Source organism: Hibiscus syriacus, unplaced genomic scaffold (genome assembly GCF_006381635.1).
Source record: "Hibiscus syriacus cultivar Baekdansim isolate YM2019G1 unplaced genomic scaffold, ASM638163v2 tig00110579_pilon, whole genome shotgun sequence".
In the NCBI taxonomy this organism is placed as follows: domain Eukaryota; kingdom Viridiplantae; phylum Streptophyta; class Magnoliopsida; order Malvales; family Malvaceae; genus Hibiscus; species Hibiscus syriacus.
The window spans coordinates 121,708-148,173 of record NW_024062790.1 but is presented as its reverse complement, the minus strand read 5'-3'; the positions used below and the strand labels follow the sequence as shown (position 1 = coordinate 148,173).

Here is a 26,466-nt window from a genome sequence, read left to right as displayed (position 1 = left end):
AATTTAATGGGAAATGTTTCTTCGCAACAGAGCATATGTTCCCCTAGGGTTAGACAAGACAATAAGATTCATGCAAGGGCCCTACTCCTCCAAAGGACCGTATTAGTCTTTTGTCTTTAAAAGACTAATCGGGGTTACTGGTTTGGTCAGACAACATAGCCCACATCATAGTTAATATATATATATATATGCCCAGTTTTTGTCATGAGGATGGATTAAAAGGACGGGTGAAGATAATCTTTTTTTTTTTTAAAAAAAAGTAAATTCTCATATAATATAAGGTTTGTCATAATTCCTCTTGATAATTTGTTTTCACCTCTAACAATTCATAATTTTTTTTAAATTTTTTAAATTTATCCTCTAACATAAAATCATATATATATCATAATCGATAACTGATAAACTCTTCCGTTGATTCAGGAGGTTAGTCCTTGAGCTGGCCCATTTATGAGAATGCGTGTGGACCGGAGAGACAACAAGTATCTGGAGTCGTTGAGAAAGGACATAGGCAAGTTGTTGAGATCGTATCTTAAGTAAAAAGTGATGGTAACTATACAATAAAAAAAGGGAAGGTTCCTTACAAGTTTTTCTAATATTTTTCTTATTATTAATTTAGGATAAATATAAAATAATATTTATTTAAATATAATTCTTAATTATTTAAAAATCTTAAGAAATAATAATCATTTTTTTATCATCGAAATCGTTTAAATCGTATTTTTTCTTTAATAATTTTAAGTTTAAACAAAAGGACTAAAGAATTTATGCCAAACTTTTCCATCATTTCTTTCGGTTCCTTTTTTACGCAAGTTGATGTAAAAGATATGTATGAAGCATGAGAGTACGGGGAAACATCTCTAGTTTATTATTATTTATATATCTACATAAGTTATTTTATTCGTCTTTCTGAAAAAAAGATTGAGAAAGTAAAAGGAGAGACGGTTGAAAAAAAATAAAATAGAATAATTATTCGAACACACCCAACAGAAACCCGATATCTTTGCTTTTGGAAATAGATATATGGAAGTCTAGAGAATCTTTACGTTCTTTGTTTTGTAAGGTTAAATGTTTATAATAATTAATAAACTTTAGATCATAAAACAAGAATAAATTCAAAATAAAAAAAAGAACATATGTGATAACGCCTGCTTCATACAGATGAAGGCTATTAAAGAAAAGTTCAATATTAAATTAACAAAAATTGTCAGTTAAGAATCAAATTTATCATTTTTAATAAAATACGATTAACATTCCAAATTTTGGGGTAGCCCAAATTGATTAAATAGGTGGTGAGCCAGAATATGTTTGGCTCACATCGCTAATACGATCCAATCATAATTTTGACTGTTCCTTATCTTTAGAAAACCAACTGTCCTATAACATTGGTCTATTTGATTTGAATGTTGTACCGTTTGGGTTGGGATAAGATAGTTCATACCACTGCTTTAGATATTTTACGAGTGGCTCATCAAGGAACACGTTTTTTGGTTTTAGCTGGTAGATTGCAACAACAAAAAAACACAATATTTAAGCCTTGGATAATATTTTTGAAAGATTTGCACATTTTTATAATTTCATAACATACATTTTTCAATCAATTTTTTTTAAATATATTCGTATCGGATAGCTGGGTTTATTAAAATGGTTGATGAACTCAGGTATGTTGATTCTTGCCCATTATCTTCACCATTAGCTAGATAATATTCATGCCGGCGACCAACTTGTGATATTGTTTGTAAAGCTATTCTTTTTCATGCCATTAAATCATCAAGATTGGTCTGGTTTTCGATTTTGTAAGAATATCAATCAACTTTCTTCCTAATCTCCATCAATGTGCGATCACCAATGAAATGAACTTTAAATATATAATTGCAAATCAAAATAATAAGTAAATAGAAATAAAATCACACAGCAACCATTAAGGAATGAGAATTAAAGACAAGGAAACTGGGAATTTATAATAGCCACTCTTTTGGGACCCATTGGCAAAATTTTCCACGTTTTATGGATTTGTTTATACATTTATGATGTGACTGACAACTTATGAGATATGGCCCAAGTACAACATGCTCCAAACATTACCCTCTCCTACGGTCACCCCAATGAAAAAGGGCATTTTTCGCAAACCATGGAGCTGGGTGATCAATTTTAAAGCAATCATAATATATGATATACATATATTCAACCCTAAAACCATTAATGCAAATAAATTATACACATTTGCAAATGAATGCATTCCATAATCAAAGAAGGCAGAGGGAAAACTGATCCCATGTGGTAATCAATCATACCATGGCTTGCACAACTTCAAAGATACTCTCTTTCTGCGCCTGCAAAGCACTCTAGTTAGGGTAATCCTTGCTTGATCCGTCATTTCAAACACATTTGAGCTCGAGCTTTCATGTCAAGCTGATGCCATCATCTTCAAACCTTAAGGTTTTTAAATGTTTCCAGCTTTCTATTTGATATAAATGAATTTGCACTTTGAATCATTCCAAGACCTGCATTCAAGGGAGTTTAGGTATCCAGGTTGTTCAGGGAGTTGTTCACAGCAGAGCTACGACTACCTTCAAAGTACGTAGAGTAGGATAAATACTCCGCACATCTCACTTTCCATCCTGCAGTATAAGAAAATATTATCAGACCAAAGGCATTAATTCATTCGGGATTATAAATAGCAACAGATCGTGCATATTTCCACTATTTGTAGGGCAATCCCATTCGCACTCAAAGAATATTTTTGGCAACTCCTGCAATAGCCAAGTGCTATACACAGCAAAATACAAGACAGCAAGTGAGAAAGGAAATGAGAATAACGAAGGTTTAGTGCAATATATTGCTTCAAATTGTCTACAGATTACAGAATTTCACTTCGATTTATCTAATAAGATATCTCACAACTAAAAGAGCTATTTCTTAATTAAATTCGTCACAGAAACAAGACTGAATTATCAGTAATAAATCAGAGTGAAAACTGACAATGGAAGTCCACCTTTCTTTAGTACGCAAATAAAAATCACAATATCCACCTTTCCAAGATTAAAGACATATAATAACAATACCAAGAAGCCATCAGAGCCCATAAGATAAACTTAACAGTTAACAGAAAATCATTGAATGATACAAACGCGACAGGAAATCATTGAATGCCGTTGAAACCATATTTTTTTTAACAAAGGACCTAATTAATGTTTTTTAGGGTGTAGCTAATCTACAACATTTTATAACAGTATATTGATATTATCAACAAAATTCTAACTAAAACACTCGTGAAACTAACAGCAATTTATTTCACTAGATGTTAATGAAGTGTCAAATTCAAAACTTTTGAGTCGGCATAAATTTATGTGGAGAATTGTAACTTACTCGAAGCAGCATCATGATCAGTAAGTACATTTTCTAAGAGTTTATGGACTGCAATACAGTCCTTGAGTTTCCAATCTGTTACTGGTCCCAGTGCTCCATTCCTGGATAAGAAAAACAGAAAGTAACAATTAATCTTAAGAGTAACTAGAGATTCGTGAAATCCACGTCACGTGGCATAAAGTTAAAATACTAATAGCATTACGTTGGCACAACTTTATTGGTCGAATCTTCAATTAACTTAACAGCCTCAAGTTTCTTGGTAGGATCCAAGGTATACAACATTTCTGCAACTGTCTCTCTATGCATCAAAGAATCTGAAGAACATAAAAGCGAACTTACAAGAATATACCACCTACCTCAAGGAGCACAAAATGCATCTGTCGTAACCGGTTTTCGTCCGGGCACGAAATATTAAATTTTGGCGGGGAAATTGATGTGAATAAATAATTTTGAAAATAATTTAAGAGTCGCCATCGGCCTTTTGGGTCAGGTAGGTCGAATACCTAAAAAAATATCTTTTAAAAGAGTTTTAAGAAAACATCAATTAAAAAAAAAAAATTAAACTGATCTGCGTTTATAACCAAAAATTCGTTCTTTTTAGTAATAAAAAGGGATTCGTGGTCGGTTACGTTTAGGGAAGGATTAGCACCCCTACAACGCCCAAAATTGGTACTTTGCAATTATAAATTGTCTCTATTATTAAAATTTAAAAATTCAAAAATATATTTAATTCTATTATTTTCAAAATTATATATATAAAATATTTATTTATTTAAAAATATCCAAAAAGAACTTCTAGGTGCCTTAAGACAGCTCTTTTTCTTTGATATTGATAAATAATATTATTTAATTTTTAATTTTAAAATATAGAGACAATTTATAATTGCAAAGTACCAATTTTGGGCGTTGTAGGGGTGCTAATCCTTCCCTAAACGTAACCGACCACGAATCCCTTTTTATTACTAAAAAGAACGAATTTTTGGTTATAAACGCAGATCAGTTTAATTTTTTTTTTAATTGATGTTTTCTTAAAACTCTTTTAAAAGATATTTTTTTAGGTATTCGACCTACCTGACCCAAAAGGCCGATGGCGACTCTTAAATTATTTTCAAAATTATTTATTCACATCAATTTCCCCGCCAAAATTTAATATTTCGTGCCCGGACGAAAACCGGTTACGACAGCTTGGCGACTCTGCTGGGGACTGGTCAAACTTTTAAAAAATCAATTATAAATTGTCTCTATTAGTTAAAAATTAAAAATTTATATATTTAATTTTTAATTCTTTTTTTTTCAAACTTTTTATTTATTTATTATTTTTATAATATTTATATGTTTTATTTTCTTTGCAAGTATTTCATTTCATTATTTATTTTTCTAAAGTTTGAACATTTCTCCTCACACACAACACTTGCATTGCATAACATAAAGCTCTATAATTGAGTTGTCCCTTTTAAGTGAGAGTGAAAGCAACGTCTTCGTGAGAATTTATTCTCCGTGTCAGACCTAGCAAGTAACTTTCGGGGTTCATATGCTCTATGTCTTCGTGAGAATTTATTCTCCGTGTCAGGCATAGAGAAATGTATCCCCTCGAATTGAACTCGATTCACTTTAGTCTGTAATGGACTAGGATTGAGGGTTAGCAACCCAAGGGGGCATTAACAAGGACAATTCGGGTACCTTTACTCCTAGATCTGAAACCCTGCATATAAAAAACCTTAGAAACTCTTCCAATCAGAAGTCATGCCGAAATTTTGTCCAAAGTAGGTGTACACACAGGAGAAATGAATTATGTCTTTCCTGTTAATTTATTTTACATGTTTATTTAAATTATTTAGAAAAGCATGTTTAAATTAAATAAATGTTATTATTAATTTTTTTTTATGTAAACTAATTTATTTTCTTTTTTGTGTGTTCTTTATTTTTCTGTTTGCATTGCATCATACAGGATAAAAGACATTGATCCTTGTGTTAATTGTCTCATTGGAAAGCCTTCATCTATGGATAAAAAGTGTTCAAGTCAAGTAATTCTAAACTCAGAAGTAAGACAGTGGGCTGAAGATTTACAAAGACAAGAAGGAGACAGTCTGCAGGATGATTATGTATCTGACTTGGCCAGTTATGCTTCAGTTTCACTAAAAAGAAATGATATGCAAGATTTGCGAAGCATTTGGGAAAGCTGGGATTCAAACAAAAAATTGCAGTTTTATCAGACTTACGGAGACATCCCATATTTGCTCTATGTTGAAGTTGATGATGAATTACTCAGAGCCCTAGTTCAATTCTGGAATCCAGGGTACAATTGCTTCACTTTCAATAAGGAAGACTTGGTCCCTACTATTGAAGAATATACAACTTTGTTACATCTTGAAGGTGCTTTGGAGAATCGAATATATTCAAAGTCAATTAAAACTCAACCCTTTCGAGTTAAATTAGCAAAGATTGCCGGGGTACGAGAAGAATGGGTAGCATCCCGTACAAAACAAAAAGGCGAAAGCGAAGGCATTGCTTGGACCAACATCAAAGAACTTATTCAGAGTCATCCAGATATTAAAGTACGATTCGATCTATTTGCTCTGGGTATATATGGTATGGTCATATTCCCAAAAGTGTTGGGATATATTGAAGCTGCAGTGGTAGACTTGTTTGAACAACTACCGAAGAAGATTAATCCTGTTTCTGCCATCCTAGCAGAGACCTTCAGATCATTAAATGCTTGTAGAAGGTTAGGAGGTGGACGATTCTCAGGGTGTACTCAGTTGTTATATGTTTGGATCCGTAGTCATTTATGGAGAACAGAAAAGGTTTCATACCGACGCTTTAATACGGATTATTCACCATTAAAGGAATTTCTGGAGCAGGAATGGCCGAAAGAAATTAAGAAAGATATGTGGATTAATGCCTTTCGAAATCTGCAAAGCAATGACGTTGTTTGGCGAGCCCCGTGGCAAATACAAAGGGAATTCTTTTACAGGTGTGGTGATTACAACTGGATAATGCTGCTCGGATTATGGGGAGGAATTGGATATGCCCCACTTCTGGTTATAAGACAGTATGAAGGTCGTCAATTTGTACCTGTCACTGCTGGACTACAGTCATCTGAGTTCGCATTCCACAGCAAAAATTATAAAAGAAATATCATGGAAGCCGTTACAGCTTGGAAAACAACTTTTTGTATTCGAGCTAAAGCAGCAAAAGAAATGTTAACTTCTGATTATGAAGATTGGAGATCTGTCAGAAAAAACGAAAATATTCCTCTACCAGATCAAAATGAGGATATTTCTATGGAAGATCGCATTAAGGTGGTTCCATCAGAGATTGAAATCTTGAGAGCTGAGTTTGAAGCAGAAAGAGATGGCTGGTCGAAAGAGTTGGAGCAAATGAGACAAGATAAAGCTATGTTGGGGGTTGACATTGACTTTCATTTATCACAATGTGCAATGTTGAGAAGAGATAAAGAAAAAGGTGAGGATGAGTACAGAGCCTTACAGAAAAATTACCAGGAGTTATACAAATCCCGAAAAGCATCAGGACCCAACCAATCAACGGTACAGATGAACAGAGAATTGAACATTGAGAAAAGACGAGTTGAAGATCTAAAAGGAAAGAATAGCCGTCTACTCAAAAGCCTGGAAAAAGGAAAGCAAAAAATGGAAGATTTTGAGGTCGATAGAAGAGAGCGAATTATAAAACACAAGGCTGAACACCGTGAGATCATGAATGAAATGCAAAGAGAAAGGGATCGAGCCAAAGATTTAGAAGAGATGAAGAATGACATCTTTGATAAATTTGAAGGCGAGAAAAATATTATGTTCAAGGGATTTGAATCTGAAATGAACCAGTTGATTGCTGAACTTGAAGTCAGAGGCCAAAAGATGGAAGAATCCAATGTTGAAAAAGAAAAATGGGAGCTAGAAAGAAAAAATTTCAACACCAGACTTGAGGTAGAGCAGGAGGTGGCTAGCAATTGGATGCAAAGATGCAGAAACAAAGATGTTCAAATCCAGAAACTTAATCAAAGAACGCAAGAAGCACGAACAAAACTTGAAGAGGATTTGGATCAGTCTAGAAACAAAACTCAGAGTTTAATGCTTACATTTTGCAACTTGAGGAATCATTGTTTCAAGAAAAGGTTCGTCTAGGACCTAATGATCTCAAAGAAAGTAATGAGGAAAATGCTTCACTGCGAAGACGCATTAGAGATCTTGAAAAAATTCTGCACAATTGTCAAGTCAGAATCACTGAGTTAGAGCAAACTCTTGAAGGAACAACTGAACAATGGCAAAAGTCAACTGAGTTCTATGTCGAAAGAAGTGAAGAAAGAAGCAATATGGTGTTCGAGGCCATGGTACAAATGAGCGAGGTTGCCAGATATGTTGGGGAACTAGCTGTTGAAGCCGAAATAATTGAGCATCAAGTTGATCCAGTTTCTAAGTGCGGAAAGAAGGTGTCATGGTTAATGAAAGAAATTATAGAGTTTAATAGGAAAGCTACACCTTATCTGTAGTTCTGAAATATTATGAAGAAACTTTTGTATGCCGATGAAAGTTGTTCTATGACAGTTAACTTTTTGATCAATGTTTTTTTCATACATGCATTTTGCATACATTCATCATTCATTTCATAATTTTCGCTATGAATTATTATTTTATTTATTAAGTTAAAATTCATTAATTAAAATTTGAAAAAATAATATTAAAAGATTTTTCAATCGCAGTTACTCTGGCCAAAAGAGAAATACTACATCACTACGGTACTAGACAAGCCACTAAGAGAATTATGGAGGATAAAATACAGCGTATTGAGGAACAGCATCATAAAGAACAAGAAGAAATGAGAATGAAGTTGGAAAAAATTGAAGCCAGCATTGCAAATTCACAAGACAGTATGATGAAGAAGATAGAGGACATGTTTAAAAGGCAGGCTATCAGTGGAAAAATGCATGAAAATCCTGTATCTTTCGACCAAGAACCCATATATCCTCTAGGTTTTTCACCAGAACCAATTTATCACTCTGGTACTACCCCTATACAAATCAATGCTCATACATCTGCATTACAAGAAGCTAAACCACATGAGGATCAACAAGTAGATCCTGCATCTTCAAGCAAAAATCCGCTTATATCCGATGTGAAAATAGGGGATCTTAATACTGAGCATTTGATCCCAGATTTGAATGAGCTGAATGAGAAACAAAAGTAAATGAAGAACTGACCAGACAGATCAAGAACTTAGAAGAACGAATGAAATCAGTAGAAATAACTGAATCATTCTATGGGTTTGATGCTAGTGAGTTAAGTTTGGTTCCAGACCTAATCCTCCCTATCAAGTTCAAAGCTCCCGAATTTGATAAATATAATGGTACTACATGCCCTTCATCCCACATCACTATGTTTTGTCGAAGAATGGCAGGATATGTAAAGGACGAGAAATTGTTAATTCACTGCTTTCAGGATAGTTTGACAGGACCGGCTTTAAAATGGTATACTCAATTGACCAAAGCCAACATTAGATCTTGGAAAGATTTGGCTAAAGCATTTCTAGAGCAGTACCGCCATGTGACAGACATGATCCCTGATAGATGGACTCTTCAAAACTTGGAGAAAAAGAATAATGAAACATTCAGACAGTATGCTCAGAGATGGCGTGACACTGCAGCCCAAGTTCAACCACCTTTGTCAGAAAAAGAGGCCACAGTAATGTTTGTCCATACATTGAAGGCCCCTTATTTAAACCATTTAATGGGGAATGCAACAAGAAATTTTGCAGATTTGGTCATTTCTGGAGAATTAATTGAAAATGTCTTGAAAAGTGGCAAGATTGAATCAAATGATGGGTCTAGTTCCAAAAGACCTACGTACCGGAAAAAGGAGAATGAAGTCAACAATGCAAATTCTTACAGCAAGGATTCATCGAAAAGTGTTACAATAACCCAGCCAAGGGTTAAGAAAGAGGAAACAAACACTAATCGAGCAGAGTCCAGAGGATCTCGAAAAGAAAACGAAAGGTTGTCTTTTACACCTTTACCAGTACCATATGCAGAGATCTATGATTCGCTGTTAAAAGCAGATGTTATACGGCCCTACCCTTTGGTTCCCATGCAACCACCATTCCCTCCTTGGTATGATACAAAGGCACACTGTGTTTACCATGAAGGAATTACGGGTCATTCCATTGAAAACTGTTTAGCATTCAAAAGGGTGGTTCAAAATTTGATCAACACTGGGAAGTTGGAATTCAATACACCATCCGCATCAAGTCATCCATTGCCAAATCATGGAGATAAAAACGTGAATGAAATTCAGGAAGAGAATATAAAGAAAGCAAAGACTGACATTTCTGAAATTAAATCTCCGTTTGTTTGGATATTCCAACAACTTTCTTTAGCCGGTATAATTCCACAACAATTCAGGCCAAAGCAGAATGAAGGCAAGAATTATTGTGAATATCATCAGGAGAAAGGGCATAAAATTCAACTATGTCCTGAGTTTAGAAACTTGGTGCAAAAATTGATGAACAACAGAGAAATAGAATTCTTTGAAGAAGAACCCGGGAAAAAAGAAGATGATGTTTGCTCATCAGAGGATTCTAAACCAAATCAAAGAATAAATGATCCTGTGATCATTAATGTGAAATCATCCACGGTGATTCCGGCACCAATAAGGCCAAAAGTTGTTATTTCCACTCCTCTACCATTTCCATATAAAGATACCCGTAGGGTACCTTGGAATTATACTACCAATGTTTCAATGGTAGGAGGACCTGATTCTCTAGATAAAACAGAAGAGAAAATACAGAATTTGAGTACTACATCGACGTCTGAAGCAGTGGGTGAGGTCGGTTTCTTTACAAGAAGTGGGAGATGTTATTCTCCCGAAACATCCAATGCTTCAGAACAAGTGAAAGCAAAAGGAAAATCCGTGACAATACCTCATAAGGTATTTTAGGATGAATCCCTTCCAGCATTTAATGAGCCTGTGACAGAAAAACAAGCTCAAGAATTTTTGAAATTCCTGAAACATAGTGAGTATAGTGTGGTTGAACAACTACACAAACAACAAGCGAGAATTTCTATTCTTGATCTATTGATGAATTCAGAAGCGCATAGGAATGCTTTGATGAAAATTCTTAATCAAACATTTATCCCCGAAGATATATCCCTCAATAAACTTGACAGAATTGTGGGACATATAGCCGCTGACAATTATATAACATTCACAGATGATGAAATACCGGAAGGCGGAATGGGGTCAGTAAAAGCTTTGAACATCACAACACATTGTCATGGTCATGTGTTACCAGGAGTATTGATTGACAATGGGTCTGCTCTCAATTTGATGCCTCTAATCACACTTCAAAGAATGCCTTTGGATCAATCACACATGAAGAGTTATCAGAATGTGGTACGAGCATTTGATGGTACTAAAAAAGAAGTGCTTGGGAAAATGGAAATACCTTTGTTAATCGGCCCAGTCGTGTACAATATTGACTTTGTGGTGATGGACATCCACCCCACATATAATTGTCTCTTAGGGAGGCCATGGATTCACTCAGCAGGAGCCGTTCCTTCTTCATTACATCAGAAATTGAAATTTGTTGTTGATGGACAACTAATATGCGTCAATGCTGAAGAAGAAATCATTGCGTCTGTAACAAGCGATGTTCCATATATCGACACCAATGATGAGGCTCTTGAATGCTCTTTTCGAGCTCTTGAATTTGTAAATGCAACCTTTGTTGCAGAAGGAAGGAAAATTCCATATCCCAGATTGTCTGATTGTACCAAGATGACGGTACAACAAACTTTAGGCATCGGAGCTAAAGCTGGAAGAGGTCTAGGAAAGAATCTTCAAGGGATTTCAGTTCCTATCAGTATACAGATGAAAAAAGACCGTTTTGGGCTAGGGTTTAAGCCTAATTTTCAGCAAAAGAATAAAGAGATGAAAAGAAGATGTGAAGACAGAAAGGCAAAATTGAAAGGAGGAGAAATCCTTTGGAAACACATGTCTTTCCCACAGTTGAGGACAACATTCAGATCAGGGGGAACAATTAATGTGGAACAGCAGCTTGTTGAAGCCTTTAAAGAAGAAAAGTTGACGAAAGATCAAGACATAGTTGAAGAAGCTATGAATGGATTATTTATCAACATGATTACGAAGGACAACAAAAATGGCAAATACTTGGATAGGATTCGACCATGTCTTCCTGGAGAAACACTCACCAATTGGACCACTGAAGATCTTCCTATAGTTTTTAATATTAATGCAGAGTAATATTCAGAACTAATCTTTATGTTTAGCTCAAAAATATGAAAACTTTTTGTTATCTTGTAAAAGAAATTATGTTAAATATAAGGAACTTTCTTTAAAATTTTCAGATGGCAATCATTCTTTACATTTTATTACATTTTTACATTTCATAAATTTACTATATTCTTTTGTAAATATGTCCGATTTAAATTTGCAGGTGTCACAGTGTTAATAGCATGTTTATTCCTAGATTTAATCCAGTGATAAATTTAGAGCAGCCTATATGTCTGGAAGAAATCAATGGTTGTGAAGATGAACTGGAATGTGATGTTCCTACTGAACTATTAAGATTGGTAGAAAAAGAGGACAAAAAAATTCTACCACACAAAGAAGAGGTTGAGACTGTGAATTTGGGAACAGATGAAGAAATAAAAGAGGTGAAAATTGGTACTACTCTGACAATCCCGATAAAACAAGAATTGATAAATCTCCTTCAAGAGTTCAAAGATATATTTGCATGGTCCTATCAAGATATGCCTGGTTTGAGCACAGATATAGTGATACACAAGCTTCCAATCAATCCAGAATATAAACCAATCCAACAAAAGCTCAGAAGAATGAGGCCAGAAATGTTGTTGCAAATCAAAGAAGAAGTGATGAAACAAATCAATGCAGGTTTCCTACAGGCATCTAAATACCCAGAATGGGTAGCCAACATTGTTCCCGTACCAAAGAAAAATGGAAAAGTTTGAATGTGTGTGGATTACAGAGATCTCAACAAAGCTAGTCCGAAAGACAGCTTTCCCTTACCCCACATAGATACATTGGTGGACAATACTGCAGGGCATGCATGGTTTTCATTTATGGATGGCTTTTCAGGATATAATCAGATAAAAATGAATCCTGAAGACATGGAGAAAACAACATTTATAACCATGTGGGGCACATTCTGTTATAAAGTGATGCCATTTGGATTGAAAAATGCAGGGGCAACATATCAAAGAGCTATGGTAACTTTGTTTCATGACATGATGCACAAAGAGATTGAAGTATATGTAGATGACATGATTGCCAAATCCAGAACGGAAGAAGAACATATTCAAAATCTGAGAAAGCTTTTCCAGAGATTGAGGAAGTATCAATTAAAGCTTAACCCTGCTAAATGCACTTTTGGGGTAACTTCTGGGAGACTTTTGGGATTTGTAGTCAGCAAAAAAGGAATTGAGATTGATCCAGATAAAGTAAAAGCAATTCAAGATCTTCCACCACCCAACACAAAAAAAGAAGTTCGAGGTTTTTTGGGGAGATTAAATTATATATCTCGTTTCATTTCTCAATTGACTGACAAATGTGATCCAGTGTTCAAATTACTTCGAAAGAACAATCCTGAAGTCTGGAATGAAGAATGTCAAGAAACTTTGGATATTATTAAGAAATATTTATCCAATGCCCCAATTTTAGTATCACCAATGCCTGATAGACCATTAATTCTCTATTTGACGGTCTTCAAAAATTCGATGGGATGTGTACTAGGACAGCATGATGAATCAGGAAGGAAAGAAAAAGCTATTTATTATCTGAGCAAGAAATTTACCGATTGTGAAGTTCGATATCCACCAATACAAAAATTATGTTGTGCTTTGGTGTGGACTACTCGAAGACTCAGACAATATATGTTATACCATACTACTTGGTTGATATCCAAACTTGATCCTTTAAAGTTCTTAATGGAATCACCAGCTTTGACAGGCAGAATGGCTAGATGGCAGATGTTATTATCTGAGTTTGATATTGTATATGTCAACCAAAAAGCGATAAAAGGAAGTGTCATAGCTGATTTTTTGGCCAGTCGTGTATCAAATGATTATCAGCCTTTGAACTTTAATTTTCCCGATGAAGATCTGTTATGCATATCCATGAATGAAGAAGTCAAAACAAATGATGCATTTGCAACTTGGAAGCTTTACTTTGACGGAGCATCTAATGCTTTGGGACGAGGAATCGGGGCAGTGTTAATTTCTCCTGAAAATGTTTATTATCCCTTTACAAGTAGACTGGAGTTCTTTTGCACCAATAACATGGCGGAATATGAAGCTTGTGTCATGGGGTTGAAAGCAGCTATAGAAAGAAAAATCAAATTTCTCAAGATATATGGAGATTCATCTTTAGTGGTGTATCAATTGCGAGGAGAATGGGAAACAAAAGATCCCAAATTGTTGGAATATCGAAATTTTACCCTCGAATTAGTGAAAGAATTTGAGAAAATTACCTTCAATTATCTCCCTCGAGAAGAAAATCAAATGGCAGATGCTTTGGCTACATTAGCTGCTATGTTTCAAGCAACTAAGAAAGTTGATATGATGCCAATCAAAATGCAAGTATATGAAATTCATTCACATTTTTATAGTGTGGAAGAAGAGGTAGATGGTAAACCATGGTATCATGATATCCTGCAATATATCAAAAATCAAAGTTATCCACCAAATGCATCGGAAATTGATAAAAGAACCTTGAGAAGAATGGCTGCTGGATATTTTCTTGATGGAGAGATTATGTATAGAAGAAGCAATGATCAAATGCTATTGAGATGTTTAAATACCAGTGAAGCTCGAAACGTCATTGAAGAAGTACACAGTGGAATATGTGGAACACATGCAAATGGTCTTTCTATGGCCAGAAAAATAATGAGATATGGATATTATTGGGCTACCATGTACACAGATTGCATTGATTACGCAAGGAAATGTCATAAATGCCAGATATATGCAGACAAGATTCATGTACCCCCATCTCCTTTACATGTAATGACAGCACCCTGGCCATTTTCTATGTGGGGAATAGATGTCATTGGGGCAATCACACCAAAAGCATCGAATGGACATTGCTTCATCCTTGTGGCAATTGATTATTTTACCAAATGGGTTGAAGCTGCTTCATACACCAATATTAAGAGGTCCACAGTCTGCAAATTCATAAAGAAAGAGATAATTTGCCGATATGGCCTACCAGAGAGGATCATTACAGATAATGCTCTGAACCTGAACAACAAAATGATGACCGAACTTTGTGCACAGTTCAAGATCAAACATGCAAACTCAGTGGCATATCGTCCAAAGATGAATGGGGCAGTTGAAGCAGCAAATAAGAACATCAAGAGAATCATTACAAAGACTACTGAAACTTACAAAGATTGGCACGAGAAGTTACCTTTTGCTCTATATGCATACCGAACTACTGTTCGAACATCTACTGGGGCAACGCCTTTTTCTTTAGTCTACGGGATGGAAGCAGTCTTACCAATTGAAGTTGAGATTCCATCGCTCCGAATATTGAGAGAAACAAAATTGGATGAATCTGAATGGATCCAAGCTAGAGTTGATCAATTGAACCTTATTGAGGAGAAAAGATTGAAAGCTATTTGCCATGGACAGATGTATCAGAAACGGATGATGAAGTCTCATAACAAAAAAGTACATCCAAGAGAATTCCAAGAGGGTGATCTAGTATTAAAAAAGATCTTGCCTATACATAAAGATTTCCGTGGGAAATGGATGCCTAATTGGGAAGGACCATACGTTGTGAAAAAGGCCTTTTCCGGAGGAGCGTTGATCTTGGCAGAAATGGATGGAAAAATTCTGAAAAATCCAATAAACTCGGATTCTGTCAAGAAATATTATGCTTAAAGAAAAAAAAAGAAGAAAAAAAAAAAGAGAAAAAAGGGGGGTCAAGATGAAAACCCGCAAAGGGCATCTTGTAATCAAAGGAAGGATTTGAGTTGAAAACCTGAAAAGGCGGCTCAAATGCAAGTTGATATTAGGCATTTGGCAATTGAACTTTCTTAAGATTTTGACAGTTTGGAAGAAATTTCACATCTACAAGCATTTCAACAACGTTTGAGATCTTCCAGACAAAAGCTTACATCATCTCTAAATTGTGTCAACTTGATTAATTTAGAAATACTTATGCTTATAATTTGTTGAGACATTTGAATTTATCATTCTTATGTTTGCCATAACTTTGAATACAATTCTATCTATTTCAAGTTCAATTTATTTGAGATTCATTTTATTTTTGGAAATTCAATTTATTCTTTTCTATTGAACTAACATAATTTTGAAATAATTTAAAGATTTCTGAATATCACTTTATGTTAATACTTTTAAATACATGGAATACAAAGTAGTCAAATCATCACTAGCTTAAAGCCATGAACATCAAGATTATTACACGGGATTCTACCGACAACAAGGTCGAATCCGCCAAATCTACTCATCAATTGCTCCAACCGATCACCATTCAGTTCTTGCACATCTGTTTTCAAAGATATACTAAAACAGTAGAAGATGATCTTTGCAATACTAATTCCAGCAAAAAGAAACAAGACATTGATATCACTGGGAAACATGTTTCTATACAGATCCTTGTATATGGTTTTTAAGGAAACCTAGAAACATTTCCACCTCATCAGGTTCAAGTGGAGTAACTTTATTCCTTCCAACCCATACTAGATTCCATTTTCAGTACTCATCAAGAACATACTTCTGAATACTCGAAGGTGGCTTATTGTCATAGCTTCAAGAGCCTTACAGATCCTTTCTGTCAATTTGGAACTTCTTGTACATGTTTGTAAGCAGTTCAATTTTGTTCTTGGATCCTATGAAGACTATCATTTCTTTGTCAAGGGAAAAGCATCAGCACATGGAGGAAGCAGAATAAGAGAAACTCTGTTCTTAATTGGCAGATTATGAATATAGCTTATTTTCAGTATAACAGCAGGAAAATGCTTCGAATCTACAAATTCTGGCTTTACATCGAATAAGTACTGTGATATCCCAGTCCAAACATTAAATGGAACAACTGAATGTGCTCATAGCATCTTCTGGAAGTGTTCTTTGAGTTATCTAATCTGGTTGGACAGAACATAGCATCTTCTGGAAGTGTTCTTTGAGTTATCTGATCTGGTTGATCAGAACATAACATCTTCTGGAAGTGTTCTTTGAGTTATCTGATCTGGTTGGACAGAACATAGCATCTTCTGGAAGTGTTCTTTGAGTTATCTGATCTGGTTGGACAGAACATAACATCTTCTGGAAGTGTTCTTTGAGTTATCTGATCTGGTTGGACAGAACATAACATCTTCTGGAAGTGTTCTTTGAGTTATCTGATCTGGTTGGACAGAACATAACATCTTCTGGAAGTGTTCTTTGAGTTATCTGATCTGGTTGGACAGAACATAACATCTTCTGGAAGTGTTCTTTGAGTTATCTAATCTGGTTGGACAGAACATAGCATCTTCTGGAAGTGTTCTTTGAGTTATCTGATCTGGTTGGACAGAACATAGCATCTTCTGGAAGTGTTCTTTGAGTTATCTGATCTGGTTAGACAGAACATAGCATCTTCTGGAAGTGTTCTTTGAGTTATCTGATTGGACAGAATCAAGCATTGAATTTAGAAGATGAATTTGCCAATAGCATCTTCTGGAAGTGTTCTTTGAGTTATTTGATCCGAAGAAGTGCATCAGCAGCCTTAGTCATTTGAGCATCACATATAAAATTTATCAATTTTACAATTGATGAATCTGGACCACATTTCTACATGGATATTGAAGTTTCAGCACCTGAGAATCCCATTTTTGTCAAGAATAACAGTTTATTTTCTTCATCAGAATCAGAATTCAAGATTCCTTGGTATTTAAAAGAACTATCGATATCTGTGAAATCATCTTGAAAGGCCACTTCATAATCAAATGAGCTGTTATCAGAATCAATATGTTGCCTGAATGCAAGCTTTTCAAGAGCCTATGCTATTAAGTTTTATTCTCAAGAGGTCGTGTGACATTATATCCACATCTATATTTGTCAAAAATGATAGATCCTCTGATTCGAAGAAGAAAGATCTATTGGGTTTTTACAATTGAAGAAATACTCAATTCACCAATCTGAAATCAAACAACTTAACATTCATGCATCATATTTAGACATTTGCAAAAATAGATGCATTTTCATTCATTTTTATTCTTGTTGAAATTTTAACAGGAATTTCAAAGATTTTAACAAAGACTCAAATCCATCATTTGATGGATCAGCTTTTCCAGTTAGAGTTCATAATGAAAAGAACTCATCATCTGAAGAAGGAAGAAGAAGTTCATAATGAGAAGAACTTGTTCAATCTTTTGCTTGAATTCATCACTTGATGGATCATTCTTTTCCAGAGGAAGAGTTCATAATGAGAAGAACTCGTCATCTGAAGAAGGAAGAAGAAGTTCATAATGAGAAGAACTTGTTCAACCTTTTGCTTGAATTCATCAAATTGATGGATCATCATTTCCAGAGAAAGAGGTCATAATGAGAAGAACTCATCATCTGAAGAAGGAAGAAGAAGTTCATAATGAGAAGAACTTGTTCAACCTTTTGCTTGAATTCATCACTTGATGGATCATCATTTCCAGAGAAAGAGGTCATAATGAGAAGAACTCGTCATCTGAAGAAGGAAGAAGAAGTTCATAATGAGAAGAACTTGTTCAACCTTTTGCTTGAATTCATCACTTGATGGATCATTCTTTTCCAGAGGAAGAGTTCATAATGAGAAGAACTCGTCATCTGAAGAAGGAAGAAGAAGTTCATAATGAGAAGAACTTGTTCAACATTTTGCTTGAATTCATCACTTGATGGATCATCATTTCCAGAGAAAGAGTTCATAATGAGAAGAACTCGTCATCTGAAGAAGGAAGAAGAAGTTCATAATGAGAAGAACTTGTTCAATCTTTTGCTTGAATTCATCATTTGATGGAACATCATCCCCAGCAGAAAGTTCGTAATGAGAAGAACTCATCTGGAGAAAAAGAAGAATTTATTCAATATCTCCAAAATGATCAAAGTAAAGTCAAATGGATAAAAAATTTTATTATCTTTTCATCTTTGCCCTATTCTTGTTAACACAAGAATGAGCAAAGAGGGGCAGCTGAAGATACTATTTTTTATCCATATTATTATTATTATTATTATTATTAATATTATTATTATCATTATTAATATTATTATTATTTTTATTTTTATTTTTATTATTATTATTATTATTTTATTATTAAATATATTAAATACATATAAATCACAAACCAATTACAATTCAACCGGCCCAGTTACAAACCAACTGAAACCGGTCCAAATCCAACCAGAAACCCTAAATATTTGGGTTTCCAGTTAGGGTTTCCTAACCCTAATCATCCTCAGCCGCCTCATTACAACCGTTGGATCTGGCACGATCCAACGGTCCAGATGATGCCAGAAGGAAACCCTAGGGTTTGATACCCTATGGCCACGCGGCGCCGCCCCAGCTTCCACGCGGCTGCCGACAGTCTTCTCACCGCCTCCGCCGCTGCCACGTCCCAACCGAAGACTCCAGAAGATAAAATGGCAGCCGTCCACGCCATGGCTACTCGGTGAGTCACCACTGGTAGTCCGGTGACTCACCGAAACTCACTCTTCGGACCGGTCCGACGGCCACAACGGTGGTGGCTATAAAAGCCACCACCCCACCTGCGAAAAAAAAAAAAGAGACAGAGACAGAGACAGAACCGAAAAAAAAAACAGAGAAAAGAAAAAATAAACTAATACCAACGATCTCAGTAGCAGCAAAGAACCAGAAGAAAAAAAAAAAGAAAAAGGAAGAAGAGACTTACCGAGGAAGCTCCGACTACCAGATCTCACCGGAACCTTCGAAACAACGAAGGTATTTTTGTAGATTTGCTCCGATTGGGAGCCTTTTAGGAAGAAATAACACCGGAACCGTCCTTAGGACGGTCCGATCTATATATTAGTGTAAAGAAAAATTTTTCCGGCCACCAGATGCGGTGGCCGGCGGTGATGGTCACGGCGGCAGACGGTTGCCGTCCGGTGACCGGCTTCCCTCCGGTGAGGGAAGCTAGAGAGAAGGCAGAGAGTTTTAAAACTCTCTCTGCTAGAGAGAGAAAAAAAAAAAAAAGAAATGAAATGGCTGGCCCTTCGGGCCAGCCGGTTTGGACCATTTATAGTCCTTCCCGAACAACGTCGTTTCGGGAAGGACTATACGCGTAATTATGAAATAGTTAAACCCCGTCCGAAGTCCTCCGGATTTGTAAAATTTACATTTTAGTCACTAAATTAAATTTATAATATTCTTAATTTGGTCTTCGAATTTTAATTTAATTTATTTTAGTCCTTCATATTAAAATAATATATTTAGGATAAATTACAGATTTGATCCATTAATTTCCATAAATAATTCTTAAATCCCTAATTTATATTTTTAATTTATTTTATTATAAAATTCGAATTTTAGATAATTTTATTTTAGTCACTAAATCATTAAATCAGAAAATAACATATTTGATCCCTATAATTTTGATTAATTACGAATTAGACTTTTAATTTTATTTTTACTGCAATTTAGTCATTTATTTTATATGTTTTCTTTTATTTTATTGTTTTTAAATATATTGTTTTAATAGTATTTTTATTTTTATGAATAAATATTTTTATAGATTCATAAATATATATATAATGGTAATTTTTAAATATTTATCTTAAAAAATCGAAGAAAAGGACAGTCTTAATACAACTGGATGTCCTATTCTGATATTTTAAAATTAAAAATTAAATAATATTATTTATCAATATCAAAGAAAAAGAGCTGTCTTAAGGCACCTAGAAGTTCTTTTTGGATATTTTTAAATAAATAAATATTTTATATATATAATTTTGAAAATAATAGAATTAAATATATTTTTGAATTTTTAAATTTTAATAATAGAGACAATTTATAATTGCAAAGTACCAATTTTGGGCGTTGTAGGGGTGCTAATCATTCCCTAAACGTAACCGACCACGAATCCCTTTTTATTACTAAAAAGAACGAATTTTTGGTTATAAACGCAGATCAGTTTAATTTTTTTTTTTAATTGATGTTTTCTTAAAACTCTTTTAAAAGATATTTTTTTAGGTATTCGACCTACCTGACCCAAAAGGCCGATGGCGACTTTTAAATTATTTTCAAAATTATTTATTCACATCAATTTCCCCGCCAAAATTTAATATTTCGTGCCCGGACGAAAACCGGTTACGACAGCATCACGTTAAATAAGCTCAACCTTACCTTCATGATTACCAAAGAAAATTTGGCTTGCCTCACTAAGAAAATTCGTTGACACTATGTCTGTAAAGATTAATTTGAGGGAGAGGACTTGGATTTCATTTGCTATATAAACAATAAGAATGAAATGCACATACGATGTATAAAATAGTTAAACATAAGAAAATGCATTTCAAATTCACACATATCCATGGGAAACAATCAAGAGACAATTATCAAGTGTTTTATCACACAATTTATACTATATCTAAAATCAATATCCAACTAAACTCAAGTTACAAACTCAAACTAAATGAATAGCACAATAAGACAAAGTGTTTTTGTTTTAACGATGCAATAAGACAAAGTGTTTTTGTTTTAACGATGCAGTTCCATTACTCCAAACAAATTCAAGGGAGAAAGTGAAAATGAGAGGAGGATGCTGCCTCACAAAGTAAACCAATCCAAATTCTTACCACTTGTTCCAGTTAAATATTAGTTCTAGTTAGTCAACAGCAACAAAGAGAAGAAATATAAATACCTGAAAGGCAAGCAAAATTTTCAGCTTTCTCATATTCACTTCAAAAGAAAGCAAGTGCCAAAGAATCAGGTGTGTTCTTCTGAAGCAACTTCAAATACTTAGTTGCTTCCAACAAGGGATCTCCAGTCTAAAAGAAATATAACATTAAACAGAAACCTAGATTAATAGCCATTAGAGAAACACAACTTTCCAGCACAAGAGGACTTCAATCAGGAATCTAATGCGTAGAAGAAAAGATAAATATAGGTAGGTAACCTTCAATAATTTTTCTCCAGCTCAAGAAGAAGTTGCTCCAATGAAAGTTATTCAGTCTTAACATTAAGCACCCAATCAGTTGGCAAGTGGCGTAGGGTAAATGGATAATTAATATTTAAAATCTTAATTGTATTTTTAAATGCAAAGAAATTTACCTTGCCAGGGTGATCATATAAAGGAGAAAGATCTGAGAATAAAGATGGAACGCCCAGAGAGCACAGATAAAATATATCATTATTTCACCCAACAAAGTATAAACACCATAAAAAACTCTATTGCATATATACCTTTGTCTCCTAGCAAAAAATCAAGTGGTATCCTCTAAAATTGAAGAGAACAGAGTTCCAATATTAAGTACTGGATAATTTATCAAGCATCATAAAGAAATTAAGGATTGCATGAATTCACGACAACAAATACATATGTCAAGAATTAATACATAATAAATGCAGGTTTACAGGAATCCAATAATATCCTCTCTGCAAGAGCCAAATTGTAAAGTCCTAAAGTTGATGCTTTATTTCAATCATGCAGTAAGTAGGCCATGCCATTTCATGGATGTACCCACCCTAAGATATTTTTATATGAGAAATTGCAGCTTAACTAAAAGAAAAAAAGATAGTCCTAAATAAAAACCATTAGCACTTGGAGTTATGATGCTGCCAAGTCAACTTCAAAGGGTTGACAGAAGTTTGACCGCCTAGAGTTCTTAATGTTGTCACATTAAGATTCAAGGCATTAATTAACTATCGCAGCAATAACAATCATCTAATTCTAGACATTTTAAGAATATTACAAGTCACATCTAAAAGAACAAAACAAAGATACTTCTTAATAAAAAGAATTAGCTCTTGAATTTGTGATGCTGCCACCATTTCTTCTTCTAAGGGCTGAAAGTAGAATTTTTAAATACCTAGAATTCTTACTACTTCCACATCAAGATATCGGTTAACTACTGCAGCAAAATAAAACCATATTTTTTTCAATCTTATTTAAGCATATCAAAAGTCAATGGATTGACTTAATCTTTGATAAACAAGATTCTTATCATCTCATCATTTCTTATTATAGGCCATCAAGAAAAACAAGATACATAAACAGTAAAACTTAACACAGCCACCTTAACAGTTAACAGCAGATGACCATGTGTGTTGTTCTGCAAGCGATTTGTATAAAGCATCCAATCGATCAATTTCATCAGAGGAATACTTGCCATTTTCAGAATACAGACCCCAAACATTTCTGCAAGCCTCCATAATATCTAGAAAATATAAACATAAATATAAAAAGAGAAAATAACCTCAGTGACCAAAAATCCCAGATAATATACGATTTTGACCAACTTTTTTTGGATTTGCGAAAATGACCAACAAAATCGCAATGCGATCTCTAATTCGCATTGCGATCTCCACTATCGCAAATTCGCGTTGCGATAGTTGAAAATCGCGTTGCGATTTTCCATTTCGCGTTGCGATAGTTGAAAATCACGTTGCGATAGTTGAAAATCGCGTTGCGATAGTCTACAGTTGTCGTTGCGATTTTCCAAATTCGTTGCGATAGTCTACAGTTGTTGTTGCGATAGTCTACAGTTGTCGTTGCGATTTTTCAAATTCGTTGTGATAGTTTTAAAAAAAAGATTTTGTTTCTTAAGAATTTTCTCTAAAAAGATAGTATCCGCGCGGATGTGTCGAAGACACGTATTACCACGACCACGACCACGACCACGACCACGACCACGACCACGACCCCGACCCAAGACGAGACGAGACGGCGGCGGCGCGCGAGAGTCCCCCTTGTTCTCTATCACTCAACAAGGAAGTGGGAAAGCCAAGCCTTAAATACTATTCTCAATAGTGTTTCCAATACTATGTGGGATTGAGAATTACCAATACTTGTTTCCAATTCAATGTGATTATTCAGGAAACAATTAACAATCATGCACCTTAAAACAACTGAATCAGCAACCAATTGCATTAGTATTATACGATTAAATATGTCATAATTAAAAGTCAATCTACAATCAATCGCGATTATTGCAATTTTAAGCAAAACATTCAAAAATAATATCACTATTTAAGGCTCAATCCCACATAGTATTTGCGAAAATGACCAACAAAATCGCAATGCGATCTTTAATTCGCATTGCGATCTCCACTATCGCAAATTCGCGTTGCATTTCGCGTTGCGATAGTTGAAAATCGCGTTGCGATAGTTGAAAACCGCGTTGCGATAGTTGAAAATCGTGGTCGTGGTCGTGGTAATACGTGTCTTCGACACGTACGTGCGGATACTATCTTTTTAGAGAAAATTCTTAAGAAACAAAATCTTTTTTTTTTAACTATCGCAACGAATTTGGAAAATCACAACGACATTGTAGACTAGCGCAACGCGAAATGGAAAATCACGACATTGTAGACTATCGCAACGCGATTTTCAACTATCACAACGCGAAATGGAAAATCGCAACGCGATTTTCAACTATCGCAACACGGTTTTCAACTATCGCAATGCGAAATGGAAAATCGCAACGCGAAATGCAACGCGAATTTGCGATAGTGGAGATCGCAATGCGAATTAAAGATCGCATTGCGATTTTGTTGGTCATTTTCGCAAATCCAAAAAAAGTTGGTCAAAATCGTATATTATCTGGGATTTTTGGTCACTGAGGTTATTTTCTCATATAAAAATTGTAAGTTTGGCTCCACAATAACCAGACCTTAAATCAATAAATTACACCGCTATATAAGAAAATATAAAAATTTGAAAGATTTCAATGAGAAATCTTCAAACATTGAGAAACACTAGACAAATAAAAAAAACTAGTTGAAGCCCTTCATTTATAAGCTTGAATAGGTCTTTCAAATGAGATGCCAATGGCATAAGATCCACCTGTAATTGTCCGGATTCATGGCGAGTAAAGCCTTGTAATGATTGGCGCCTTCTTCTAGGAATCCAAGCTTCACCAGGAGAGAAATCTCTTGTTCTTTGTAAGTCAATTTATCAACCTAGAAGAATAGAACTGGTTAAAAATTTTATGTTTAAGAGTTCGGAACTTAATAAAATTTTAACCATCAAGTATCACGCAATTATATATGTTGATACTTACTCTTTGTGGCTCTTTTTTGTGCAATTCCGCAATTGTCTCTCTCAAGAAACCCACATTCCTCTAGCAAAGAGATCTGAACAAAAATACCATACTCACTCAAACATCAGAGAATTTTCTGGGACACCACGTCTAGTAATATATGGTATCTATTAGGAAAAATACATATAATTAGCATCTTTCTATGCAAAAATATATTTTGATCAAACTATTTCCAGATCTGGTTAATGCTGTTAAACCAGAAAAGGGGATTACGTAAAATAGAGAGGTTGACTTGTTTATTAATGTATTAATAACAAAATCATCAAAGTTGTTCCATAGAACATTTAATTAAGGATCAACAATGACAGGTTCAGAAGCAGTACGCACATGCACCATGGATTTGATTCCCTGTAAAAGGTACAACACTTATTTGAACAAACCATATTTCACTTTTTTAGTGTTTGTCGGGTTAGATAGAAAAGGTAAAAGGACATTAATATCTTTACTTTTTGTATATTAACAAAAATTCTAAAATCTGGAATGTATGTAAACTGCAGCGAACTAGTGACAAATGGCAGGCACATGCTCATGCATGCAAAAAGATAAATGCATTACATCGGCAATACCTTGTATAAAAGCATTTCACCATGTTCACAATGTTCGTTATCTGGTGGATAATCATCTTCTAATGTTCCTTCATATGCTTCCAAAATTTCAACTGCTTTTGCAACACTGATATAAACCAAAAATGGCATTTAGGATAAATACCTAAATGATGAACAAAATTAATACATCAAACTTCATTCACTTAGAATTACTTGGCTGAAGCAAAGTAAAGGAAAAAACCCCCAAAGCAGATGTGCCGGCACCATAACTTGAGTTCATTCCACTAAAGTATATAGCATAGAATCATTTGAAATTAACAAGTAAATATGGAATCTCATTGTTTCCACATAGCACCATGGCAAAAACAACAGAACTCAGCAGTTAACCAGGCATTTGAATGCATTGTCAAATTGCTAATTTGCAACAAGAGTTCGTATGTGTAGGTGTCACCAGCTTCCTGGTAGAGTACTTGGGTATATATCTATCTAGCCAGCACCCACATATTATTAACACCACAACCTACACCCACCATATATTGTGCTAAAGAAAACATATATATTCAATAGAAACTTATAGTTTTTAACCTTTTATGAAATCTTATTGGATGCTTAGTTGCAAGCAAATGAACCACATTTCAAATTAGCACTACATCCAGCTTAGCACACAATTAATCAGGTAACTAGAAATAAAGAATTCTAATTTTTAAGCATTTAATTTAAAGAATTGCTCTATGTAATTGACAAATGTTTCAATCTTCAATGAAACGAGCACTTCGATTCGGAACTTCGAGTATAGCATAAAGATAACAGCATTCTAAAGCATATTTCACAAAATAAAAGTCAACAATTTCGTTGGAAGTTAATCATAAGAACGGGTCAAAATTATGTTTGAAGAAAAATAAAGAAAAAATTACTTTGAGCATAAATGATGGGCTACAGCAAAGCCAATCCAGTTCATGCGATACAGTTGTTGTCTTGTCTCAGACTCTCAACAAATCCTGTCACATCTCGCATTTGTGCCTGCCATAAAAAATATGAAACAAAAGCACAAAGATATATGGAACAACTTGAAGTGAGGAATACAATGAACATCTCAGATAAAATACTGAGCCTAGAGGCACAAATCACAGAGAATGAAAGTAAATCCCGTAGTATTTCAATGTTGTTACAGTTGGAGGAGATAAGCGTGGAGAGAAGCGTGGAAGAGAGGAAGAAAGTGGAGAAGCAATTGGGGAAAGCAATGGCCAAGAGTTAGGGATT

The 26,466-nt window shown here is 34.6% G+C and overlaps 1 pseudogene; it reads right to left on the bottom strand.

Moving 5' to 3' along the window:
* Nucleotides 1–1,973: 1,973 nt before the first annotated feature.
* Nucleotides 1,974–26,164, bottom strand: LOC120133377 (annotated as a pseudogene).
* Nucleotides 26,165–26,466: the final 302 nt, after the last annotated feature.